This window comes from Nanorana parkeri, unplaced genomic scaffold (genome assembly GCF_000935625.1).
Source record: "Nanorana parkeri isolate BGI_ZX_2015 unplaced genomic scaffold, ASM93562v1 scaffold799, whole genome shotgun sequence".
Taxonomy (NCBI): Eukaryota; Metazoa; Chordata; class Amphibia; order Anura; family Dicroglossidae; genus Nanorana; species Nanorana parkeri.
The window spans coordinates 411422-436229 of record NW_017307067.1 but is presented as its reverse complement, the minus strand read 5'-3'; positions in this window follow the sequence as shown (position 1 = coordinate 436229).

Sequence of the window (24808 nt, the reverse complement as noted above, 5' to 3'; positions counted from 1 at the left end):
CTACTGCACCCACCCACTGCCTGCTGTCAATCAGCAGAGGAGGGACCCTCTCCCTTGCCCCCCTGTAGCGACGCCACTGCTCACTACTATCTGAGTTTCCAATTTTGGGACATAAGAGCAGGCTTATCTGGAGGCAACCCTTTCCTGCTTAAAGATACAGCCACACCCCAGAAGCCCAGACATTGCCTTTATAGGGCAGCTGAAGACCTCCAGTGTTTGTCTGCACCAAATCTAAAATCCTGTGTTCCCAATGGGCATCCAGCAGAGATAAAAACCTAAAACCTAACTTTCCCCCACGCTCTTCAAAACTGAAAAACTGGAGTTTAATTATTGTTACCATTTTAGTACACAGATGCACTTTCTTTGAAATAGAAACCCCAGACATTTAAGAGACCCTGTCGTCAGACCATTATTTTCAACAAAAATCTTCCCATAAGTTTAATGGGCTTTGAACGTGTTTTATGCATGTTATCTGCCTGTAAAATCCTCCCTGTGTAGACACCTTAACGGTTTGAGACTGTTGCTGGGCTCCGCCATCTTGGATGTGAAGTGAGAAGCCCCAGCAGACTCAGTCATGTGACTCAAGTGACACTCTAATATTCCCTTGACTCTTCACTCGGTTGATACATAAAAGGGTTTGTAGGAAGGGGAAGGGAGGAGTGAAGGAGCTGGGCCAGATCAGAGAATAATCAGAAACTCCCAGAAGAGGGAAGGGCTAGGTGTTCTAGAAGGTAGGAAATGAACTTTCCTAGAGTAGTCAAATTCTCTAGCAAGTTCAAAGGCACATTGAAAGTCAATAAAAAATAAATAATTCATGGGGGAAAAATAAATAATACAAGCAAGCATTTAAAATACTTATTGTTTCTGTATTTCTAATTGTAATTTTTGGTGACAGGAACTCTTTAACTTATGTCATTGCATGAGCTGCCAAAGTTATTTGGAGAACATTACTTAGGTGAGAAATTGAGAGAATTAAAATACATGCAAACCCTAACTGAACGATACTTACTTCGCTTAAGCAGTTTATCATAAACCATTGTCTTTTTAAAATAAAATGTGTTTTCACCTTTTTTCATCCTTTGCAACATTTTGGTACTACTGTTCTCCTGCAGCCACTTCAGTGATGAGTACATAGTTCGTATTTCTCTGGGCGGGTTCACTGATGGATGGTGACAGCAGAGGACCAAGCCTGTGTGTGCTAGCACAGCCACTTTTTTTTTTTTAAACCTGCATGACAATGAAGAACACAACTAGGAGTGTTGTCACCCTATAGGAGGAAGTTCCTGAACAAGGACTTCCTTGGTGTAAGTACCCTGTGGATGGTAGAGCCCGAAGTGGAGCAAGGCTGAGGTTTAGTGTAGGCGGTGACAGGCAAGCAGAGTCAGCAAAAAACTAGAAATCAGGTACAAAATCAGAATCCAAGAGAGTAGTCCAGAAACAGGCCGAGGTCTAACACGAACAGGTAGCGAGGTACAAAATCAGAAGGCAGAAGAATAGTCAGGAAACAGGCCAAAGTCTTAAAAATATCCAGCGATCAATCCAACAGAAGCACACACAGGAACAAACCCAAATAAACAGGCTCAGAACAGAGGGAATGCTCAGTATTTGAAGGCTGGGCTGATTGCAGAATGACTGCAGCTGGCAACTAGGTGGAGCTAGAGAGCCCAGAGAAAAACAGAGGTGTAATTATCTGTAAGGAGAGCTGAGTCAGCCTGGTGCTTGGCAGGTAAAGCAAAACAAACGACAAACGCACTCAACAATTTGTTACCAGTTATACAGTAAGGTGCACACGAAATGGGCTCTTGTGTGTTTCTGTACCTTTAAGGAGGTGGGGCGTCCTCCTGGCAGGCCTGCACCCAATTTGATATCTTCTGCCCCATGTGCTCCAAGATGGAGACTCTCATAGTTTAGAGTTAGGACCGCACTATAAGAGGTGCCTTGGCGCGGCAGTGCCAAGTGACAAAATCTGGAGCAGCTGTGCATGACAACCAATCAACTTCTCTCTTTCATGTTCAAATCTAAAGCTGCCCATACACCTTATAACCATTGCACGCCTTTCGCTGTGCGATAGTTGTAAGGTCATTAAAATTTCATACGACCTGCCCATCTTGGACAGGCAGATCGTACTTGCGATCATCGCAAGCCCTCCCCGCTGAGGAGAGGGCTTGCCGATGACTGCAATGCTGAGCGGGCAGTGTGCGCTTGCGCACACGGGCCAGTGCAGCTTTCGAGCACGCTACCAAACCGCCGAAAATCTTACGATTTTCAGCAGGTTTTCCAGCGTGCTAGGAAGATGAAAGTCGTGCGACCGTACAGTAGATGTGCAATAGAAAAAGGTCACCAGCACACCATAAGTTAAAAAACCAAAATATTTTATTGCCAATAGCTGTATCTCATTGGCAAGCGTTTTTGGGGTCTCGCAGGGTCCCCTTCATCAGGCTTAGAGATAACAGTGAAGTGAAAGACATACAACAATATATGCCTAGACATACCAATCAACTGAGTGCTGTGAAACCACTCCCATCCACCTAGGACGTCAGTATGACGTCACACCTGCCGTTAAGTATTTCCACAGCCTTAAGGCTGTGGAACATTTCTTGTGCAGTATAGGTGAACATGACATCCCTTTGGCATTTTTAATGTGCTGCCTTGAATTCATTCTTGGGAATAACATCTTTCATTTTGAAGATCAGGCCTACAAGCAGATCAGGGGGGCTGCAATGGTTTGTTCAGCAGCCCCATCATTTGCCAATCTGTTTGTGGGGTACCTTGAAGAATGTCACGTTTATACCTCTGCACTGTTTATGAAGCATGTGAAACTGTGGGTTAGATTCATTGATGACATTTTTGTCATCTGGGATGGCGATATGCAGATGTTCAGTGAATTTGTAGCATATCTTAATGGTTTATTTCCAGGTATTGTCTTCAACCCAAGCATATCTGATATAGAGATTGCCTTTTTAGATGTTTCCATTACCATCACTAACAACACGTTTTTGACATCTGTATACTCTAAACCCACAGATAGGAATACAATCCTACACTACAATAGTGCCTACCCCCAACACTTGAGAGACAATTTGCCGGTCTCTCAATTTTTGAGGGTCATGCATATTTGTTCAGACCATAGTGTGCGTGCACAACAGATTGGACGCATGTATGATACATTTAAAGAAAGGGGGTATCCCATTAAGGTGATTGAGCAGGGACTTACTAAAGCCACAGAGAGATTTGAGGAGGGGGTCGAGTAAAGTCATCAAGCAGGAGAGGCCACCCTTTGTACAGACATTTACATCAGCGTCCCGGGCAATAAGTAGGGGCGACTCAGATTAATTCTAATATCTTACAGGCCGACAAAACTTTAACACCAGTTATAAAAAACAGGCCGTTGCATATCTACAAACGTAGTAATTCTCTCAGGGATCTGTTGGTGCAGGCGGACCCTAGACCCAAGTATGCCAAGAGACCATTTTCTTTCTCCAGCAGATCAGGAAGTTACAGATGTCACCGCTGTAACATATGTAATTCCGTGATATGTGGTGAATTGTTTTTTCATCCCCACAGTACTGTGTTTACCTATTGAAATGCCCGTGTGCATTAATATATGTAGGTAAGACAATTGAACCGTTTAAAAGAAGGTTCCAGAAACACAGAAGTGACATTCGTATAGCCATAGGGAAATTGTCTAAAGAAGAGGAGTTAGATCTCAACAAGCCTGTTGCGGTTCACTTTGCCACATAGAAGCATCAAACACACGAACTCAAAGGCATGGTGATAGAACAGGTGCATAGACATCCTTGAGGTGGCAATAGAGCCAAAATGCTTCTCCAAAGAGAGTCACATTGGATCTACACACTAGCTGCAGTGTATCCCAAGGGCATCAGTGTCAATCTGGGACTTACCTGTTTCTTGGAGGAGAGATAAAGGGTTTTGGCAAACAGTGCAGCGGTGAGCCTACTGCTTCCCTTGGTATTCAGTGGGACACGGAGACAAAGACAAAAAGTCATAAATCCACAGTGCGCCGCATGAGTTACTCAGACAGCAGCTCTGGGATTATTATTTTTTTTATTCTCACACACATTAATTATCACTTTGGGTTTTCACTTATACATCACGCGCAGCAGCTCGCGGTATACTGCGGCGTCTCAGTATACCACGAGCTACAGCTTGTGGTATACTGAGCCTAGGGTGACGGGAGGATGCTAGTTTGTGTCCTCCCGTTACCCTAAGGAGAACTATGGGGAAAAGCCTTAACCCCATAGTTCTCCTTTAATCATTACCACCTTAAAGGCTGAACAGTACCAGTCCCAAAAAATTTTTGGGAGTTCTCAAGGAGCCACAACTTTAATTTTGTACCAGGCTCTTCGGCTTTTAGTTACATCCAACAATCTATCACTCTGTCTCTCTCATTTCTTCTGCATGACAGATGTCTGTATGTGACACTGCCAAGTACACAAACTGCTGGAGACAACCACACAATGTTTTTTTTAAATGGCATCTCGCTGATTTCAGTGCTTTCCTGGAAATTTTTTGATGACCACTCAGTCATGATGCAGTTGGCGTCAATTAGGGCTATAAGGATACCAGTACTACCACCACAGACTAATTCAAAAAGTCTTGGGAGCCATGGATCAAGGACAGCCGTTCCCAAAGCTTTGATGTGGTGTTTCTTTTACTTTGAATCTTCAGATCCTGTGGTTTTGCAAGGCAGGAGATCCTGGCATGAGCATTTACATTCCCATCTGGCCTTAGCCCCCCTCGTCTACTTACCCCTCACCCCACCCTAACTTACTAACACCGCTGTCTGAAAATGGAATTGGAATCACCTTGCTTCCTCATCTAAACGTTTCCTTTCCGTCCAAATAACCCCTCCACACACACACTACCCCTTCCCTTGTGCCATTTCACATCTAGGCTTACCTTTGTAAGCTCTGACTATCACCACCTTCTACATTTATTAGCTGATGATCACAACCTTCTCGTAAAGTCCACCAAGGCAACAGCCTTGGCCCTAAAGGCTAGCACATGGGTGTATTATATGTGTCTCCAGCATTATCATATTCAGACTACACCAACACCTTGTTATAAGATATCATTTCCTTGTTAAAAAACTCATGTTATCTTTATATGCTATTGTTTTGTACTGTACACAAAACGTTTCTCAGTAAGGTTTACTGAACAGAAAAATACCAGCACTTGGATTCCAATGATGGTATCTACTGTTTCAAATCTTCTAACCATGTTATATAATATAAAGTAGATTAGAGGTTGTAGAGGGGGGACCACCATGGGTCCATGAGGTTACTGGACTGGTCACTGGCCTACTCTCTTATTGTTTGCCAGGTGGGTGTTTACATTACATTCCAAAAAATGCAGTGTTTTCTCTTTGTAATTTTTTTTGCATTTCCCTCCAATTATCTACCTTCTGGGAAGATTAAAAAGGTGAAATTATATTACATTTTAATAAAGTGGACCTTTCATGCACTTTAAAAGTCTGCATGAATATATTTCTCATATGACACAATATAAATCAACAGTATAATACAGAAAGCTCTACTTTTTATTATTAAATCCTTGAGCTCCAATCAAGTGACTTTGGATAGGCTGAGATGATGTCATCAGTCTGCTGCAGGAAGGAGGAGAAAGCATTTCCCAGTCTCCTTCCCTCCGTGATCAGATGACAGCATTGTAACTTTGTAGCAAGTCCCAAGGTGAAAAGGTGCAGGTATTCTGTATTAAACATTTGTGAACACAGCCATGAAATACACAGGCAGCATAATTTTCTTGATTGTGTCATCTCAGAGCAGTGGCACCCTCTCTGAAAAGTTGGGCACTGGGTCATGGACAGAGCGTTCAACAGCTATACAAGAGAGGAGGGGACCCAGCGGCAGACCTTACCCCACCCGATGAACGCCCTATCCTCTCTCTGCCAGCTTGCAACAGCAAGATGGCCGCCGGCAGATAAGTGCATCCAATTATGCACGTGCCTCATGACGTTATGCATGTCCGTGATAACGTCCCGGCGGGCGGCACCCGGCGGCCGCTCCGGGTGACTTCCAGCCTGGGGACGCCTCTGTCTCTGAGCCAGCATCTCAGTCCAGGAAGTTGATGCTGTCCTTGGATAATGCCTGAACAAAGATGGCTCCTTCCTTCTGGAGATAAAAGCAGACATTGTCAGGGGATGCACTGTGATCTTTGTGAGAAGTAACAGATACCTGTAAGTTTTACACTTGCACATTAATTAGCATGCATGCACTTAACATGAAAAAAATATTTGATGCTTGGTTTGCTTTAATCACTACCACCTCAATGGCTTAACAGGATCAGTCAAAGGTTTTTTTATGAGCTTTCAAAGGGCCACGATATTATTTTGCACCAGGCTTCTTTGGCTTTTAGTTACATCCAACAATCTCCCACTCTAGCTCTCTAATTTCTTCTGCATGGCAGATGTCTGTATGTGCAACTGCCAAGTACACAAACTGCTGGAGACAACCACAAAATGTTTTTTTTTCAAATGGCACCTCGCTGATTTCGGTGCTTTTGAAGAAGTATTCTGATGACCACTCATACATGATGCAGTTGGGTTTAATTAAGGCTAAGAATAACCCAAAATTAGTTGAATGGATTGTACAAGCTCTTCTTTTAATGGGATCCAGGCTTTTGTCATCTCAAGAAGTCTGATGACCACTGACACTTCTGAGAAGTCAAGCAGACATTAGAGGTGACCTGCACTGGAATTTACCAACTCTGAAGAATTAGCTACCACACAGGAACAACAGAAGGACCGAAACATTACGATATTATATAACTTTTTAGCAGAATAATACCGTGAAAAGTAATGTTTCATTTGCTCAAGACCCCATGTTGTTATTAGAAATATTTCTGTGGATTTTTTAATTTATATTTTATGAAATCCATTTCCACAGAATGTAATTAAAAGCAATTAGAGACAGAAACATTGTTAAATTGTATAATGAAGGTTCACTTAAGGCAAACACATCACAAATCAAAAACATTTAAGGAAAGTTTAACCTTTTTTTTATAACAAGTGTCAGTAGCCAATGTACTGCTTTCAAAGGGATATCCTTAGAAAGTCTAGAAAGGGAGGTGCTCATGAATAAACACATGAAGTGCCACTGTGGTGGAGACTGGAGGGAGGGGTCCACGTCCAGATACCCAGCAAGGCATAAGTTGTGTACTGGCAGCCGTGGTTCTGCTGTGTGTTCCCAATGGCTCCCTTGGCACATCATGTGTTTTATTGATGTCTCTGTCTTGTCATGATTATCACTACAGAGCACATCCCTCCAGATGAAGCATGTGTGAAATGTGTAGAGTTTTTTTAAACCAGCTTAACAGCCTTTACATTATAATTCATAAGGATCACATGCGTGACATGGGACAGTTATCATTTATATATATATATATATATAGTATACTGCTGTAGAAGAAAGTAAGTGGTTTCAATGAGGCTTTGTAATAAACATATGCAGAGAGCTATCTTTTATTTGTTTCCTTTTAGATGTTTTTATGTGGTATATAAAGTTAAATGTTTTTAGATAATCATTTGGTTTTAAAATTGGGCACCTGAAAACCCCAATTATTTTAGCTTTAAATAATCGCTGTTGATATCTGTCATCACCTAAATGTATTAGGAGTAAACACCTAATACAATTAATACATTTTGTTGAGATGACATCTTTAAATTAAAAGTATGATGTATTTTTAGCAAGCACATATTTTGAGCTATTGTGGCAGTGATATCTTAAAGTATTTTATGTGACTTTTGGGTTTTCTAAATGATGGTTTTTCCATATTGTTCTCATCGTTGTATTGAATATAAAGATGTATAACCAATATCATATCAGTTGTTAAATTAAATTATCTGAACAAATATGCTGATAAGAAATTCTGACTTTTCTGATTTGCAAAATTGTTACAGTTCAGTGACTCAAAAGTATTAAAGCCTTAGGGTCAGCAAAACAGCCATGAAACTAGCAATTTAAGGAGGGTATGAATTGCAGCTTTCTTTCAGCAAAGTGAGAGTGCCTACAGATTTTCCCTCCTCCCCAGCAATGTGTACCTATTGATCCATGCTCTTTTGCCACTTTGTCAGTTGCCTCGCACAATTGCTCTAATTGAGCAGGGCGTCTAGGTTTGTGGAAGCATGTGACCACCCCTGTAGAAGACTGCTTAAGCAGCCAATTGCCAGGCCCGAACACTGTCATGTGAGCAGACAGTGACACTATCAACCTGGGTATGCTCTGGCACTATCCACAATTGAATCCTGTCCAAGGTGGAATTCTGCATTGAGAGACCATAAGGCAGCGGGGACCTATGAATATACCTTGCTGGGGGTTTGGGCTATTATGAGGTCCTATCACTGTGCCCTAAATGAGCAGGGGGTCTGTTTGACTAATACAATTACCTTCTATTATTGCCTCAATGAAGATCACTTGCTTCATTCATCCCTAATTTATGACTATCATGACTTTAGTATGTGACTATCGTGATATTTGGGGGACCTAGCACAATGGCTAGCGTGCAGAGAACAGTCTCAAAGCCATTATTGCTTAAACAGGAACAGTCTTTATTTTTCCAAAGGCAGACATCCAAGGCAATCCAACATAAATCGCTTATCCTCAGCATATAACAAAATAATGCTTATCTTCAGCATAAAATAGAGTCTCACCGACTTAAGTATTGCTCGCAGGTATAACACCAGAGTCCCAGAGATTTTTAGGAATTTCCCACAGAACAACCTGTTCTCAGCAAAGCCCAGTCCAGTTCAGCAGCTCACATGGCTTTCACTGCACACCTGTGCTACTCCAACTCCTCCACAGGTTCTGCAGAGTTTCCTGTGCTTTCTAGCCACTGCCTCCTGCCTGGCAGTTAACTCTTCATCGCTCCTTAAAGGGACCACAACCCAAATAGAGGGGACACATACTGACCTTCCAGGACCCATCCATGGCATCCTGTACACTATTCATATCAGTATTGTTAGAAAATTGGATTACAATAGTGGGAAAATCCAAATCTATGTGGTCTTATTGCCAGTCTGGCAAGGTCCAATGACACAGTTGTTAGCACTTCATACACAGGGTGATTTAAACATGATAATCCCAAAAACATTTATATTGTGTGTTGAAATTTCAGCTGTATGGCCAGCTTCATGCTGCATCAGGAAGACACTTAGGAAAGCCAACTCTTTTTAAAACAAGCTCTCCCTCAAAATATTTTTCTTCTTATTTAAAGAACAAAAAAAGGCTAATTAAATTCCACCATAATGAGAATGTACAAAAATGAAAAACAGAGTTTGCAAATGTTTATCATAGACAACATTTTTGGGGGGCGATTCCTGCTATTAGTTTTCGTAGGCGTTGTACAAAGGCCTCCAGTGGGAAGTTCTTGCCAAAATGACGTCTTTTTATAAGGTTGACTTTAATCTCTTCCAGATGGTGCTCAACATAAGCTCTTAAAACTTTACAATCTCCTCTTCAAAACTTGCATGATACATTGAATACTGGTCATCTATAATACCTATTAATTGTTGGGCATTCAATGGAGTCCGCACTTCTGTATATTCGATTGAGGTGAGTCAGGAAAAAGTGTATGTTAAATATGTTTTCGGCTACCCAGTGAGAACTGTGAAAGAATAAACAAATAACAAGGAATAAACAAATAAGAATAGAATGTGCATTGAATTACACAGCCCAAGCAATTGGCGTGCCCAACGCATTTTTTCTTTGTCATCATGGTCAAATGTGACAAAAATAATTTAGTCACTTTCTTGCCAAAGTGTTTTGTAAATTGAAGACCAGGCCAGTCCAACTATCTCATGAAAAAATATTTCATAGTTATGGCTCCCATTCTAGAATCATTTTTGTTCACCATCCAGGCTTTTGTTTAAACAAAACCATTGTTATATCTGCGTTAGCCACTACGAGATTTTCAGAATTTTATGATGCCAATCACCATAAAACCGGCTTTTTATTATTTTATGGAACATGAAACTGGTGCTTACAAATAATTTGAGGTAATGGTGTTTATGATTGGTTTGGGAAAGTAACTCAGATTCTTAGCTTGAAAAGAAGGCAGACCTGGCAAATTTATGTGATCAATGAATGAGAAGTTAACTTTTAGCGATTTCTTTATTAGCTATTTAGCTGTGGAATTGTTAAGTGTATTTCTGGTGTGAGAAAGGGCCCATCTTAAACATTTCTAATAAAGCTAAACTAGCTTTTTGCATTGCTTTGACCAGTGACACCATATCTGACAGGGTAATCCCTTTGTTGAAAAACGACTACTGAATTGCACTCTCAGCCTCACCCTGCGCAGGGATTTTTCAGTTTGCAGGACAACAATCTAGCAGTCGGCAGAATGAGTGTAATTGTCATTGGGGTCAGTAACTCTGTAGTTAACCCCTTAAACACACAAACACAGTATTTGCTACCACATGTTTTAACAGAAATGCACACCATTCACAGCAATCTGCTGTAGCAATGCTTTAAGAAATGTCTATGACAGTTGTTGCCATGCCCAGACAGGAATCTACAGAGTTTTAACATTTGGTAGCCCTCACAGAGGCAAGGATTCTTTCATTTCTGATTTAGAGCATTCAGTGATTCAGCTTAAAATGTTGTAAATATAATTTGAATCAAAATAAAGGAGAAATGGTGCAAGAAAAAAAAATAGTAACAATAAAACAAAACATTAAAAGAGAAAAGTATTAGCAAAGTTCGCCTGGTGTTGAGTGCTGTGCAGAGTAAACCCAAATCTGGTATCATGAATGACATACCATAGCAGCAGCTTTATGTTGACTCCCTAGAGCAGGGGTGCCCATTAGGTAGATCGTGATCTACCAGTAGCTCTCAAAACTGATGCTGGTAGATCACAAAGGGTGTGAATGGCGGCCCCTTTATTCCATTTTGGTATATTTATTTAGCTGTGCACACATGATTACCCATTAGCCTGAGTCTGCTGAGCCAAGATCCCTGACACCTTTCTGGTGGATTCTGGTGGTTGAAGTGCTATGTATTACATCAAAGAATATTAGTTTACACAGCCTGTTGCAAAATACAGCAAGGTTAGCCAGGAGAGAGAGCGTGGGAGAGACAGCTAGGAGAGAGAGCGCGAGGAGAGACAGCCAGGAGAGATAGAGACAGCCAGGAGAGAGAGCATGAGGAGAGACAGCCAGGAGAGAGAGCATGAGGAGAGACAGCCAGGAAAGAGAGAGAGGAGAGACAGCCAGGAGAGAGAGAGCGAGGGAGTTTTTTTTTTTAGTTGATAGATCTCATGTAGCTCTTCATCAAAACAGTTGATGGGTGTGATGTAGCAGTGCTGAGGTGTTTTAATATACAGTACATCTGGGGATACTTCCTAAATGCCAATTATTCCAACTATATCTATATTTCTAGTAGACAAATTTATGCAATCTGACAACCTGCATATTATTGCACAGAATGAAACCACAATTTGACAGAGACCATACATGTTATAAATCCCACGCATATTTTATATAGGAGATCCAATGTATTGTATCAGCTTTCTGATCCCGCAATATAGGTGTATTCTGTATCTACTTGTTTGTTATTTTCCTACATTTTATTTCAAACAATAGCATAATCACTTTTTTATGAATCCAATTCCATCATAGCATTAATTATTAAAATTGTATGAAACTTAACTTTGTGTAGTACAAAAACCAGATTTGTAGAGGTGTATTACAGACTCACATACCAGACAGGCTGTTTAAGACATGATTCCATTAGTACACTTTGGCTTAAAGTGACATTAAAGTCACCCCCCATGCTGCTTTAATGGCTTACCTTAAATGATGCCTCTTGATCCGATAATCTTCTTCTTTCCAGTAGTTTTCCTGAATCCGTCCAGCACTGGTACTGGTCTCTAAACCAGCACTGACTGCAGTGTCTTCTGTGTCCCACAGTGTCTGTATGCATGCACGCTGCCGAGCTGCATGCACTGACTTACCCTGTGTCTCTCCTCCTCTCCCGGCCGAAGATCTCTACTGCGCATGCGCCCACCCCATGATCTTTCACAGCCCTCGAGAATCTTCAGATCGGAGCGAGCGGTGGAGACAGACGTAAGTAATAACCTGTATGGTAAATTTTTAATTTTAAAAAAATGTTTTTGCATATGTCTACTGCTTGCTAGCAGTAGATATAGGCAAAAAAAGAAGGTTTAAATCTACTTTAATAGAAGTTTACAATAGCTATTACCAGGCTCTGGCTTAAGGGACATCCAGCTGATGGGGACTAACGATACTGGACTGGGTCCTCTCAGAGGTGCTTTATTGTAATATTTTAATGGGATTTATGATAATTCTGCTTGTGTGTCTTTTCAATCTAATGTGTGGCTGTTTAAAGTTGTTTAAATCTGTTTTATTGCTGATTTTCGAAATTAGGGTGGCGCTATGGGCAACACAACTTCCCCATTTTTCCCACTCAGTTTGGGGTTCATCAGACAAACTGTTGTTTATCCTAACATTCATTCCTTTTTGTACTTTAACACCTATATTAATAAAGACAGATTGAACCATATAAGTGAACACAGCTTCACTTTACTCAATAACATCCACTTTGCAAAGTAAATATTCACTTTCATAAAAGCCTCTACCCCATTGTGTGAGTACTCTGTTGTTCTGCTTGTAAACCTAAAACAAATCACATGCAAACCAAAAGCAAACTGGAAGAACACATGCAAAATGGAAGAAAAATGCATGTGCTTTAAAACCTCATTAGTGGAATTGGGTTTTAAAACTGTATGTCCACCTTTTCATTCTTTGAATCATAATAAGAAATTAAATATAAAATGAAATATACTAATCTGTCTTTTCTGGAGTATTTATTAGCTGCTCTGTGCCAAGTTTCAATTTATTTGAATGGCTAGGGGGCGCGCGCGAGCAGAAAAAAATTGCCGTCTGGAGACGGCAACCCGCAGATGCAGCAGTGCCGTCCGTCCGTTTTTCTACTACGGGCGGACGGCAAGAGGTTAATGAAAATAATAATTTATGTTTCAATAAATATAATTATAATTAACAAAACAAGAAAGACATTAACAAGGCATGAACTGAACATAAACTGAAGAAAGTGAGATGCTCTTTTAAGTTTCATTTAGTCCTCATTCACACGGGTAACGGCCGGCCAGTACAGATCCGTTGTCAGGGACCAGGACACCTCCAGGTGGTACCGTGGAGCTGGAGCAGATCCTGTAGTTCCAGTGCTCACCTGCAGGTGTCTCTGGGCAGTCAGTGACTGTCTGGGACTTGAGCACCTCCAGGTGGCACTGTAATGCCGGAACCAGGACCTGCAGCTCCAGGGCTCACCTGTAGGTGTCTCTGCAATTAAGCACCACCTGGTGTTACCTGGGAGGATATTTAATCCCTCCCTGCAGTGGGGATTTTGCCACAGTATTGTCACCCTAACTTGAATCCTGAGTCCTGTTGCCTCTTTGGACCTTGAGTCCTGACTCCTTTCCCCCGGAGGTCTCTTGATCTGGGGCTCACCTCCTGTGGCCCTGCTCCACTAGTTGACTTACCCTGTTGTACTCCATGTGTTATTCTGTTTACCTTTAGTTTGTCTAATTTATGTTGCTTGTGGGTGTTGGTTGGGATGTTGGCGTTTATATGATTTTGTATGTCTATTAAACTATAAGTTCATAGCCCTGTGTGGTGTGGTCGAGTATTTGGTCCTCCCGTATAGATACCTGCACACGGTGTGGGGCACCTGTGCACGATATCCTGACATCCGTGCTGCGTGCACGGCTGTATCGGGCAGCACCCGGGAAGGACAGGTGCTGCATGTGATTTGTACGCAGCAACCAGTACTTCTCTATGGGAGTACGCGGCCCAACTGCACCCGTACGGACGTGCAGGTCGAGTAAGTGTATGGCGGCGTACGGCTGCATACTCCCATAGAGAAGGACAGGCTGTTGCGTGTTAGGACACGCAGCACCTGCCCTTCCCGTCAGCGGCCCGATACGATCGTGCACGCAGCACGGATCTGTACGGGCCGCCTGTTTCTCATGTGAATGAGGGCATAAACTCCACATATAAGCCTTATGCCGACGGGCCGCATTAAACCAAGAAAAACGATATTATGTTCTTTATGTGAAAGACATGATAATAGAATCCACAACTATACGTATAATATTCCCATTTTGTACAGATACAGATTTTGCTCTTGGGTTTAGGTATACTTTAAAGTGACACTAAACTCAGGAGTTAAATCTTAAAAATGCATTCAAGTACCTTAACTATTAACAATACTGGACCTTATTTGTGTATCACTCGGCTGTAGATCCTCAAAGCAACTCTGAATTGGTGCTGACACTGTCCTTCCTTCTGGAGGTTGGCTACGTTTGTTCCGCATGGTCCCTGTGTGTGTTGTAAAGTAGCCAGATTCTTTGCCAAGTTTGTATTGCAGTTTTTGTTATCCTGGTGACCATGGTGAGGTGAGGGAAAATCTTTGAGTGGGGACAAATATTCTGATGACAATTGTCTAAGATAAGAATTCTCCTAACATCGGGGAGAGTTCATCTCACTTCCTGTTGTGCACAACAGTAGGACACCAACAGCAAAAAATATACTAATAAAGGGATTCATCTAAAACAAAATAAAAAAGGTTTTGATTATACATACACTCTAATGTTTGCAGAGATTAGTGTCAATTGCCTGTTGTATATTAATCTGAGATTGTTTATATACATATAGAATTATTTAAAGGTTAACTGCAGATGAAAATACTTGACTACAATAGACAACTAAGATGCTGGTATAAATATGTACATGGCATGTGAAAAAATATTCTTACAACTGCTTGTCTTCCATAGGGAAAGTGCAGCGTTATTATTCAGGGATGATGTGTAAACTGAGTTAGAGATCCACCAGAGTTAGGTGTTGAGTGGCTTCCAAGGATAACAAGGCAGGGAACTGTTCTGGGCTGGCAGAACATACAATGATCCACCATACAGTGATCCGCCATCAGCTTGGCTGAAGCTGTTATAAGTTGCAAAATAGCAGTAAAAACTCTACCTACACCCAAAATTAGGATGTACAGGGAACTGGTCCTTTGTTTAAACAGTTTGAGGAGGTCTGCTTTAGACTTTGAAAAAAAAACCTCAGTGTCTGACCAAAAAATACAATATGGCTAATCAACTCTACCCTGAGAAGGATTGGGCAGGAGTTGCCTGCCGTAGTCAAGGAAAGCCTACAGACATATTTTCATTATGTAACCCAACCATAAACAGCTGAGTTGTGCAAATGTTCTCTGGTATGGCTCCTTCAGGGTAAAACCATGGTAGGGCTTTCACCGTACTCTTTGTTAGCTAATATGCACAATTCTCCATAAATCAGTCCAAATGCAATATTTTTCTGTTTGACTGGAATGCACCTCTATGCCCAAATCCAATGGGGGACTAACAGCCATGCCAAATGGCAAGAAGAGACCTGGTGACAAGTACCCTCAAAGTCTCAAAAAAATTATCATTGTCAGATTTGACAACATAATTTGTGTGCTTATTAAACTACAATTCATTGAGTAACATACAGTACTTTCCCAAGAATCCTGAATATTTATGAACAAAAGTGTGGGAGTCTGTTGTAGAGTTTTTGTTTATTATACTCTGCTGTTGTCTGTACTACTGACAGCTTAAACCACAACTAACCTGCTCCATGTTTCACTGGCAGAAGATCTGTGTATTAATGGAAAGACGTGGAATGTTACCAAACCAACAGTTTAATAACTGTGGTGCAAATGGAATATATGTAAATGTGTTGAAAAGACAAAAATATTTTCATTCTGGCTAAAGCATGAGCAGCATAGATGTTTGTAAACATACACTTAAAGTAAAGTAAGTGTATGTGTGTGGCTAGCAATGTGTGAAAATTTGGAATCTGGTCAACCTGTAACTAGTTTGCAATAAAGTAACATTTGGCCTTCCAGAACACAGGGCAAACTTTAACCACTTGTTGCCTGTAGCAATTTCTTACATTTGCACACACATGATAAAATCAGGATTTGTGGCTAGAAAACAGCTTTGGACCCCCCAAACAATTATATATTTTCTGAAAGCAGAGGCCCTGTAGAATAAAAATATGCTAGCTGCAGTTTTTATGTCGCACGGTATTTGCGCAAAAATGTTTATCAAACAAGTATTTTTAGGATAAAATACACTAAAATTAAATTTAGTGCACAGAAACAGAATATAATACCCAATTTTTTGGTAAAATATAAGAGACGGGGTCACGCCGGGTAAATAGATACCTAACATGTCAAGCCTTAAAATTGCGTGCGTCTGTGAAACCACACATTTTTTTCCCATAGGCGACTTCCAGCGGAGGACGTACATTTATGTGAACCTGCTGGAAGTGGTTAAAAAGAAACTGTACTTTGAGTAAAATTATTTCATTATCGTACCTATTAAAGCCTAAGTGAAGTCATGGAAATAGATTTCAGATTGACATTGTACTAACAACCTCCATATTTATAGTTTTACCTTCACTTTTCTGTTACAGCAATTGTGCCAGGGATGTAAATATAGCTGTGCAGCCCAATAGGCAGCAGAATTAGAACTAGAGCTTTCAATAAACAGCACTCAGTTACAAAACTGGGTAGACACACACCCTCCCCTTCTCTGCAATACAAGTTTGTATTAGTGCACTTGTGCAGCAATGGAAGAAGCATAAATCCCAAAAGAAAGATGCACAGACTAAGGCTGGGTTCACACCTAGGCATATCGAATATGCGCGTTTGTTGCACGTTCCGTGTCGCGCGTTTGGCTACTTGGCTGTATCCCAATGGAAATGCGCGACAAAAACGCCCCAAAGAAGCTCCTGTACTTCTTTGGGCGTTTTATAGCGCGTTCATACGGCCTGTAATACGCCCAGGTGTGAACCATACCCATAAGAAATAATGGGATTTCGATGTTTGAGCGTTTTGCAGAGCGTAGGAACGCTCTACAAAACGCCCAGGTGTGAACCGGGCCTAAAGCTGGTCATGCACTAGTGGATTTCCAAACAAACTTTTGTAAGAAAGATCTTTCTTACCACCCTATAATGCCACCAGACACTGGACGAATGTCGATCGAAATTCATTTGATTTTAATATTCGATTTTGGAGTGAATGGAGTTTCCCCAACAAAAACCACATTCACTGTTAGAATTTCCTTTGTTCGAAAAAAATTTTTTTCCATCCTGCTCCTTTGAGTTTTTTACCACTACGGTCAAAATCGTTTATTGATTTGAGCCCATCAACTAATGGAAACTTCTTTCCATAATCTAAGCAGTGTATGGCCAAGCCCCAGCTGTCCTCCAAATGCTGGATTGCACATCAAAGGGATGACTACAGTATACACTGCGTGCACAATTATTTAGCAAGTTTTATTTTTAAGGATTCATTTCATTATTGAACAACTCCAGTGCTGTCGGTCAATACAAAATGTTAATAAACCTCAAACCTGAATATTTAAGAAAGTAAAAGTGAGGTTTTGGCTTTCTTTGAAGAATCTCTGTGTGCACAATTATTGGGCAACTATTAGTGTGCAGAATAATGCAACTACATGGAAAACAAAAAAATTCCCATCTCACTTGTTTATTTTCATTTGTTAAAGTGAGAATAATAAACAAAGAACTCCAAATTTACAAATAAACATTTCTGACATTTTCAAAAACAAAATCAGTGACCAATATAGCCCCCCTCCTTTTCAATAACAGTCATAAGCCTTTCATCCATGCAGTCTGTCAGTTTCTTCATCTGTTGATCAACTTTTTGTGCAGCAGCAACCACAGCCTCCCAGACACTGTTCAGAGAGGTGTACTGCTTTCCTTCACCGTAAATTTCCAGTTTAAGTAGAGCCCACAGGTTCTCAATAGGGTTTAGGTCAGGTGAGGACGGGGGCCATGTCATTATTCTTTCACCTTTAAGGCCGTTACTGACTAGCCAGTAGGTAGGCAGTAGGTTATGGAGTTCATTTTAAAGTCCATTTTCAATCTGAAAAGGTCCAACTAGCTCATCTTTATTAATACCAGCCCACCAGTACCCCACCTCCACCTTGCTGGCGTCTGAGTCGAAGTAAAGCTCTGTGCCCGTTACTGATCCTGCCAGGGCCCCATCCATCTGGTCCACCCAGAGTCACTCTCATCTCATCAGTCCATAAAATCTTTAAAAAAATCTGTCCAGATATTTCTTGGCCCAGTCTTGACGCTTCAACTTATGAGTCTTGTTCAGTGGTGGTCGGGTTTCAGCCTCCCTTACCTTGGCCATGTCTCTGAGCACTGAACACCTGTACATCTGGGCACTCCATGTATGTTGCAGTTCTGGAATATGACAGCACTGGAGGATAATGGGTTCCCGGGAGCTTCACGTTTGGTTCTTCTCAAACCTTTGGCAGTTAATTTGCATCTTTCTTTCTCAATACGTTTCTTGTGACCCTGTTGACTATTTGCAACAAAACGTTTGATAGCTCTGTGATCATGCCCCAATATCTTAGCAATTTCAAGAGTGCGGCACCCCTCTGAAATACGTTTTACAACCTTTTAGTTTTCAGAGTCAGTTAAATCTCTTTTATGGCCCATTTTGCCTGAGGAAAAGAAGCTGCCTAATTAGTATGCACACCTTGATATAGGGTGTTGGTCTCCTAAGGCCACACCCTCCCTCATTACACAAAGAAACATCACCTGATATGCTTAAATCCAATAAGCAGTCAAGCTTATACAGCTGGACAATATGCATAAAAATAGTGATTTGGTCTAAATACTCACTTGCACACAGTGTACATGGCTACTAAACATTCAGTTGGCTAAATCTGTTGAAGGTAGGTCACTACGCTTCAATTCTAAAGATATTGGGAACAAGGACTTTTGTTTGACACATATTTATCTTCTGATATGATAAGATTTAAAGGATAATTAAGCCTTTGCATATATCTACTAGCAAGCAGTAGATATATGCAAAAACATTAAAAAAAGTTAACAAAAAGGTTAAAACGTACCTGTGTCTCCGCCATGTGCTCCCGCCCAAAGATCTGAAGATTCTCGGGTGGCCGCAAAGAATCATGGGGAGGGCGAATGCGCAGTAGAGATCTTTGGCCAGACGAAGAGGAGAGACACAGGGTAAGTCAATGCAGGCAGCCCGGTAGCGTGCACGTGGACAGACACCGTGGGACAAAGAGGGACAGGAGTGGTGGTGGATCAGAGACCGACACCAGCGCTGGAGTGACTCCTGAAAACTACACGAAATAAGAAGATGATTGGATCAAGAGGCATCATGTAAGGTAAGTCCTTAAAGCAGCATGGGGGGATTTCTGAGTTTAATGTCACTTTAAAGTGCAACTGAAGACCAATTTTATTTTTAGTTTTGCTAAGAGTGGAAAGGGATAAGACCACCTGTCAGGTTTTTATTGCTGTCTGTGTCCCTGTGAGGGATATACACCCTCTCTATTTGTCCTGGTGACTGTTATCAATCAAAGATCCACTCACTTGTTCGACTCATCCACTCACTTGTTATTTCTCGGCTTTTGCAACTCCCTCCTCATTGGCATACCTCTACACAGACTATCCCCCCTTCAGTCTATCATGAATGCTGCTGCTAGACTCATCCACCTAGCCAACCGCTCAGTGTCTGCATCCCCCCTCTGCCAATTCCCCCACTGGCTTCCATTCGCTCAAAGGAGAAAATTCTAAATGTTAACAACCACTTACAAAGCCATCCACAACTCTGCCCCCGGCTATATCTCCAAACTTGTCTCAAAGTATAACCCTAAGACCCCTTTCACAGAGGTGGTCCGATCGTGTCCACCTTTCAGTTTTTGCAGGTGGACCCAATCGGATGCCCAATGTAAGTCGATGGCCAGTTGTGTGTAAACGGACACCTGGTTACCCCCAACTCTGGCCGGGTCCACAAAAAACATCCGTTTCACCGAACCGGATCATGCTGGATCAAGTGTTATCTGATGTAAACAGACACATGTCCGTTTACATACGATTACCCATAGACTGGCATGGGGGTCCAGTAATTTCAGGTTTTTTTTCCATCTTGTGATAGCGGAAAAAGCTGTAAGGAAACAGATGTCACACTTTTAGAGTGACAGATCTCATGGGCAGGGCCCTCCTTACCATCTTGTCTAGATTTGTATTGTAACAGTAATGTCTTCCTTATATTGCAAAGCACTGTGCAAACTGTTGGCGCTATATAAACCCTGTATGATGATAATAATAATAATAATAATAATTATGATGACAAGAAAAGAAAATCCCAAACTTTGTGCTGTAATCAGAACAGGAATAGATGGGAAATCTTCCAATGGGGACAGAAGTTCTGCTGATCCTGTTGACTACCTGGAAAGTCCCTCTCTTTAGAGGGATTTCCTATAATTTCCTGTTGTGGCTATCAGACAGGGAGTGAAGAGAAATCTCCCCCAATGGGATACAAATGACAAAAAAGCTAACAGGGGTTATACCCTCCATTACTCTATCAAATACAAAAAAAAATCTTTCAAAATCTTTTTCTACCTGAAAGGACAACATTAGACAAAACTTTTTTTTGTTTTGGAAAACAGTAATTGGAGAGTGGGGGGAGAGTTAAAACCTCAGTCAGGTTGTTATTTCTGTCTGTATCCAGATAGGACAGGAAGTGATGGGAAATCTCTTCTACATGGACTAAGACAAACAAAACATAAACACATTTTTAGCAAAGTGAGGAAGGGATAGAACCTTTGACAATGCTTTTATTGCCACCAGTGCCTTTCTGTCCTGTTAACCACTGCATAAGAAGGAACAAACATGCTAAAAATTTTAACTTGTCCTCATCTGCTAGCCCTTAGAGATTTGGAGTAACATTACATGATGTCACTACTGTGCTGCTCATTGTTCTGCTTGACCTGCAGTACAAAGATCTCCCCGTCTCCTGCTGTCTCTTGAATAAAACCTCACCAGCCATCTGAGCAAAAGTCATCAGGGGGGCAACTTTGAAAAAGGATGCAATGCTGTGCCTCTACCAAGATGGCTCCACACAGAGACACAGAACAAGGCATGCTAAGTCAGAAATAAGGAAAGATCAGCTGCAGGGAGACCACAGGCATTACCATTGACAGCTTCCACTGTTCAGGTCCTCTTCAACTGCATAATGCAGTGATAGAGGAATCAAATTAGGGTTTTTTTATGTGAAAGGTGGAAAATCTATTTCCTCTTATACAAACTTTGTATTGGGAAAGTAAACATGCAAGGAATACCTTTTGTTGCCTAACTATATGCTGGGGGGTGTAAGCTTTAAAAAACATTAATTTTTATACTTTAGGCAACAATACCTACATTCCTACTGCTAGCTATGGCTAACACAGTACAACACTTTACTGCTTACAAATTTCTTATGAAATGCAAAGAATTTACAATACATGACTTTTTGCCATGCTGCTCCCTTACCACAATTCAGATGTGGATTATAAAGAGATAGTACGAATTTTACTGGGAGAACAATTTATTTCACACAACAGTTTACGCTTTGGCATACAATCTTCTATAGTCACAGACTGGCATAGGAAGAGTAAACAGGACACTGCACAAACCAGGCTTTCCCTTACACGTATGCAGAGCATTCCAAAGATAATCCCAGTATGAAATGGCTTCAAGGGCAGCTTTGTAGATTAATCAATGTTAAAGAATTCTAAAACGTATAAGCACAATTTAATGTATTGTACATACCCAGAGACCGGTTGGATGGATAGTGTTCAAACAGTTGGCAACAGAATACAGAAAGTTTTCTCCCACCAGAAAATTAGGGGATTTCCACACTAGATATTTTATTTTCAAAGACAGAATGAACTTTTGGATTTAATGGGAAAGTATTTGGGGAATTGGTGGTTCTTTGAACCTTTTTACATGGAGACATCAGTGATGTTATAATCTAATTAGACAATGCCCAAAGAGCAAAGAGCAGAAACAATAAGTAACCAACCACATACCATCTTTCAATCTTCTCACTATTCTTAAATAATGAAAGCTGGATTCTGTTGGGTTGCTGTGGCTAATAAATAACTAGCTCTGCAATATAAAACTCTGCAAAGATAAGCGCAAGTAAGCAGTTTCATTGTGCCTATGTGTTGCATTTATCCTTGGTTACATTCAGTAGTGGGTGACCAAAACTTTGATAGTACAACTTAAAGGTAGGAGATTAATGCTTAAAAATTGCTTGCATTGTCAGGTTAGGACTCCTTCAGCATTATTTCTCAAATCTGGATTAAAACAAAAAACAACAAACAACTCACGTTGCAGACCTTTGCTCAGCTAAACTAATATAATGTATATGGTGCAGAATACGCTGAAAACATCTGCAGATGAGAAACACTGTCCTACAGTTTGGTCATGTGAAAGTCAAGGTGAGGTCAGTGCCTTCTTCCATTGTGTTGATGATTAAAGACATGATCTGGTTCACCCCAATAAATATGCCAAGTTGCATGATGTTGGGGATACCAGTTCAGGGGGGACACTGCTGGAGCAGGACGCATCCTCTTTCCGCAGGGGGAGTGACTGCTCCGGCGAGGAGGGGAGCCAGATGGAGGGTCAGGAGAGGCAGATCCTGGTGGTGGGAGATTCCATCATCAGGCGGACTGACAGGGTAATCTGGCATCGGAACCGTGAGCACCGAATAGTGTGCTGCCTACCGGGGGCCCATATGAGATGATGCGTGGACCTATATGGGTTGGACTTGATGGACGTATGTCTTTATTCAACCCCAAATACTATGTAACTATGTATCATTCAGGTACTTTAACTATTATCAAAAATGTGTCTTATTTGTGTATAATTCGGCTGTAGATTCTCAAATCATCTCTGAATTGGTGCTGACACTGCCCTTCCTTCTGGAGGGTGGCTACTTTTGCCCCCATGGTCTCTGTGAGTGTTGTAAAGTGATAGATTATAATTTCACCACAAATTAGTAAACTAAACATGATTGTAGTCCATCACAGGAGTGAGCATGGAGCGGTGACTACTTTACAATACACACAGTGAACATGGGGAGCAAATGTAGCCACCCTCCAGAAGGAAGGACAGTGTCAGCACCAATTCAGAGATGATTTGAGGGTCTACAGCTGAGTGATAAACAAATAAGATACATTTTTGTTCATAGTTAAGGTACTTGAATGCATTTTTGAGGGCTGGTGCAGACTTCGGCAATCCCAGGACATGCGTCCCAGGACCGCGTGATCTTGTGCGGGTGCACACAGCGGTTGCGTGGCTCAAATGATTTTAGTGGGGTTACATCCGCGCAGCAATCGCTGAAAAAAGGTACATGTACCTTTTTGGACGACACGCACGGCGTGGGTTTTTATCGTGATCGTGTACATTTGCACAGGTGGTATCGCGGCGGGAAACAGCGCAATCTGTCTGGGGTGACTGGGGTGCCATTAGAAAATAATGGCGCCACCAACGCGATCGGGCTTAGTGTCACTTTAATGAACAGCCTATAAAAATGCAAACAAACTCATGTTGCCCTTAAAGAGCATGAAATAAAAGTTGTTTCTACAATAATGTTCCTCCTAGGGTTGAGTATCAGTAAATCACAATGTTGTTATCAAATCTAAACACGATGTACAATTAAACATGCATTTAATTTGGCCTTCCAAATAGTAGGGATGATCTGTATGTCACAGCTCTCTATGGTTTAATAACCACATAGCCAGGCAATGTACCTGTCACTCATAATAGTTATAAGTTAATGTACAGTATGATTACTAAAGTATAACTTGTAAAGGGATTATGTCCAAAATGTGACCACCCAGACAGGCTGGCAAACATGTCTCGAGGAGGTTAAAAAAAAAAATTTCCTGTTGTAAAATAAACAGACACAGTAATCTGCATAATAATCTTGAAACCCAGATTTCCTGTTCCATTAACTTGCTGCCACTTCTACATAGGAGTCTCTCTTTGCCTATTGAAAACTAGCATATATTTTATATGGTGAAGACTGTAGAAGGAGCAATGAGATCTGCATGCTGAGGAAGAAGTGAGATACATTACATAAATGACGGGACACTATTCCTTCCACTGACACAAATGATGGGACACTATTCCTTCCACTGACACAAATGATGGAACTCTATTCTCCCACTGGCACACAAGACTGGGCATTATTCCTGTTACTGACACAAATTACAAAACACTGTTCCTTCCACTGACACAAATGACAGGACACTATTCATCCCACTGGCTCAAAAGACTGGGCATTATCCACCCAGGAAAGATTATAAATATTTTTATAACATAATGAATGTACAAATTCGCTTCTAAAACTGGTGGATGCTAATATAAAATGCTAATATAAAACTGCTGTTACTGAAAGGGGTTATGTTGACCTGGAAGGAGATGTTGACCTGGAAGGAGTTTTAGACAGAACCATAATAGTTATACTTGGGAAACAATAAAACATTTTATTTTTTTTAAAAAGCAACATGGTAATTGTATTTCCTTTTAAAAATACACTTCATTCGTTGATAAATACAGCAAATGGGCAGGGAAATATTTCCATTAAGGATATTAAAATTGTAATTTTATACACCTTGAATTAATATTCTTTTGACAATTTCCCTCAGTGACAAATGTGCTCTTATGAAAAGTTCACATTGATGCGACTCTCCTTCCTGTTCCTCACAGCCAGTTTTTTTCAGCAACACAATAATAATGCATCATAAACATTAACAGGACTTACACCAGTCCACTTTTGGTATCATGGAGCTTACACCTAATGTGGAAAGGGTCACTTACAACACAGCCTTGATATGTAAGTCATCCGCACACCAG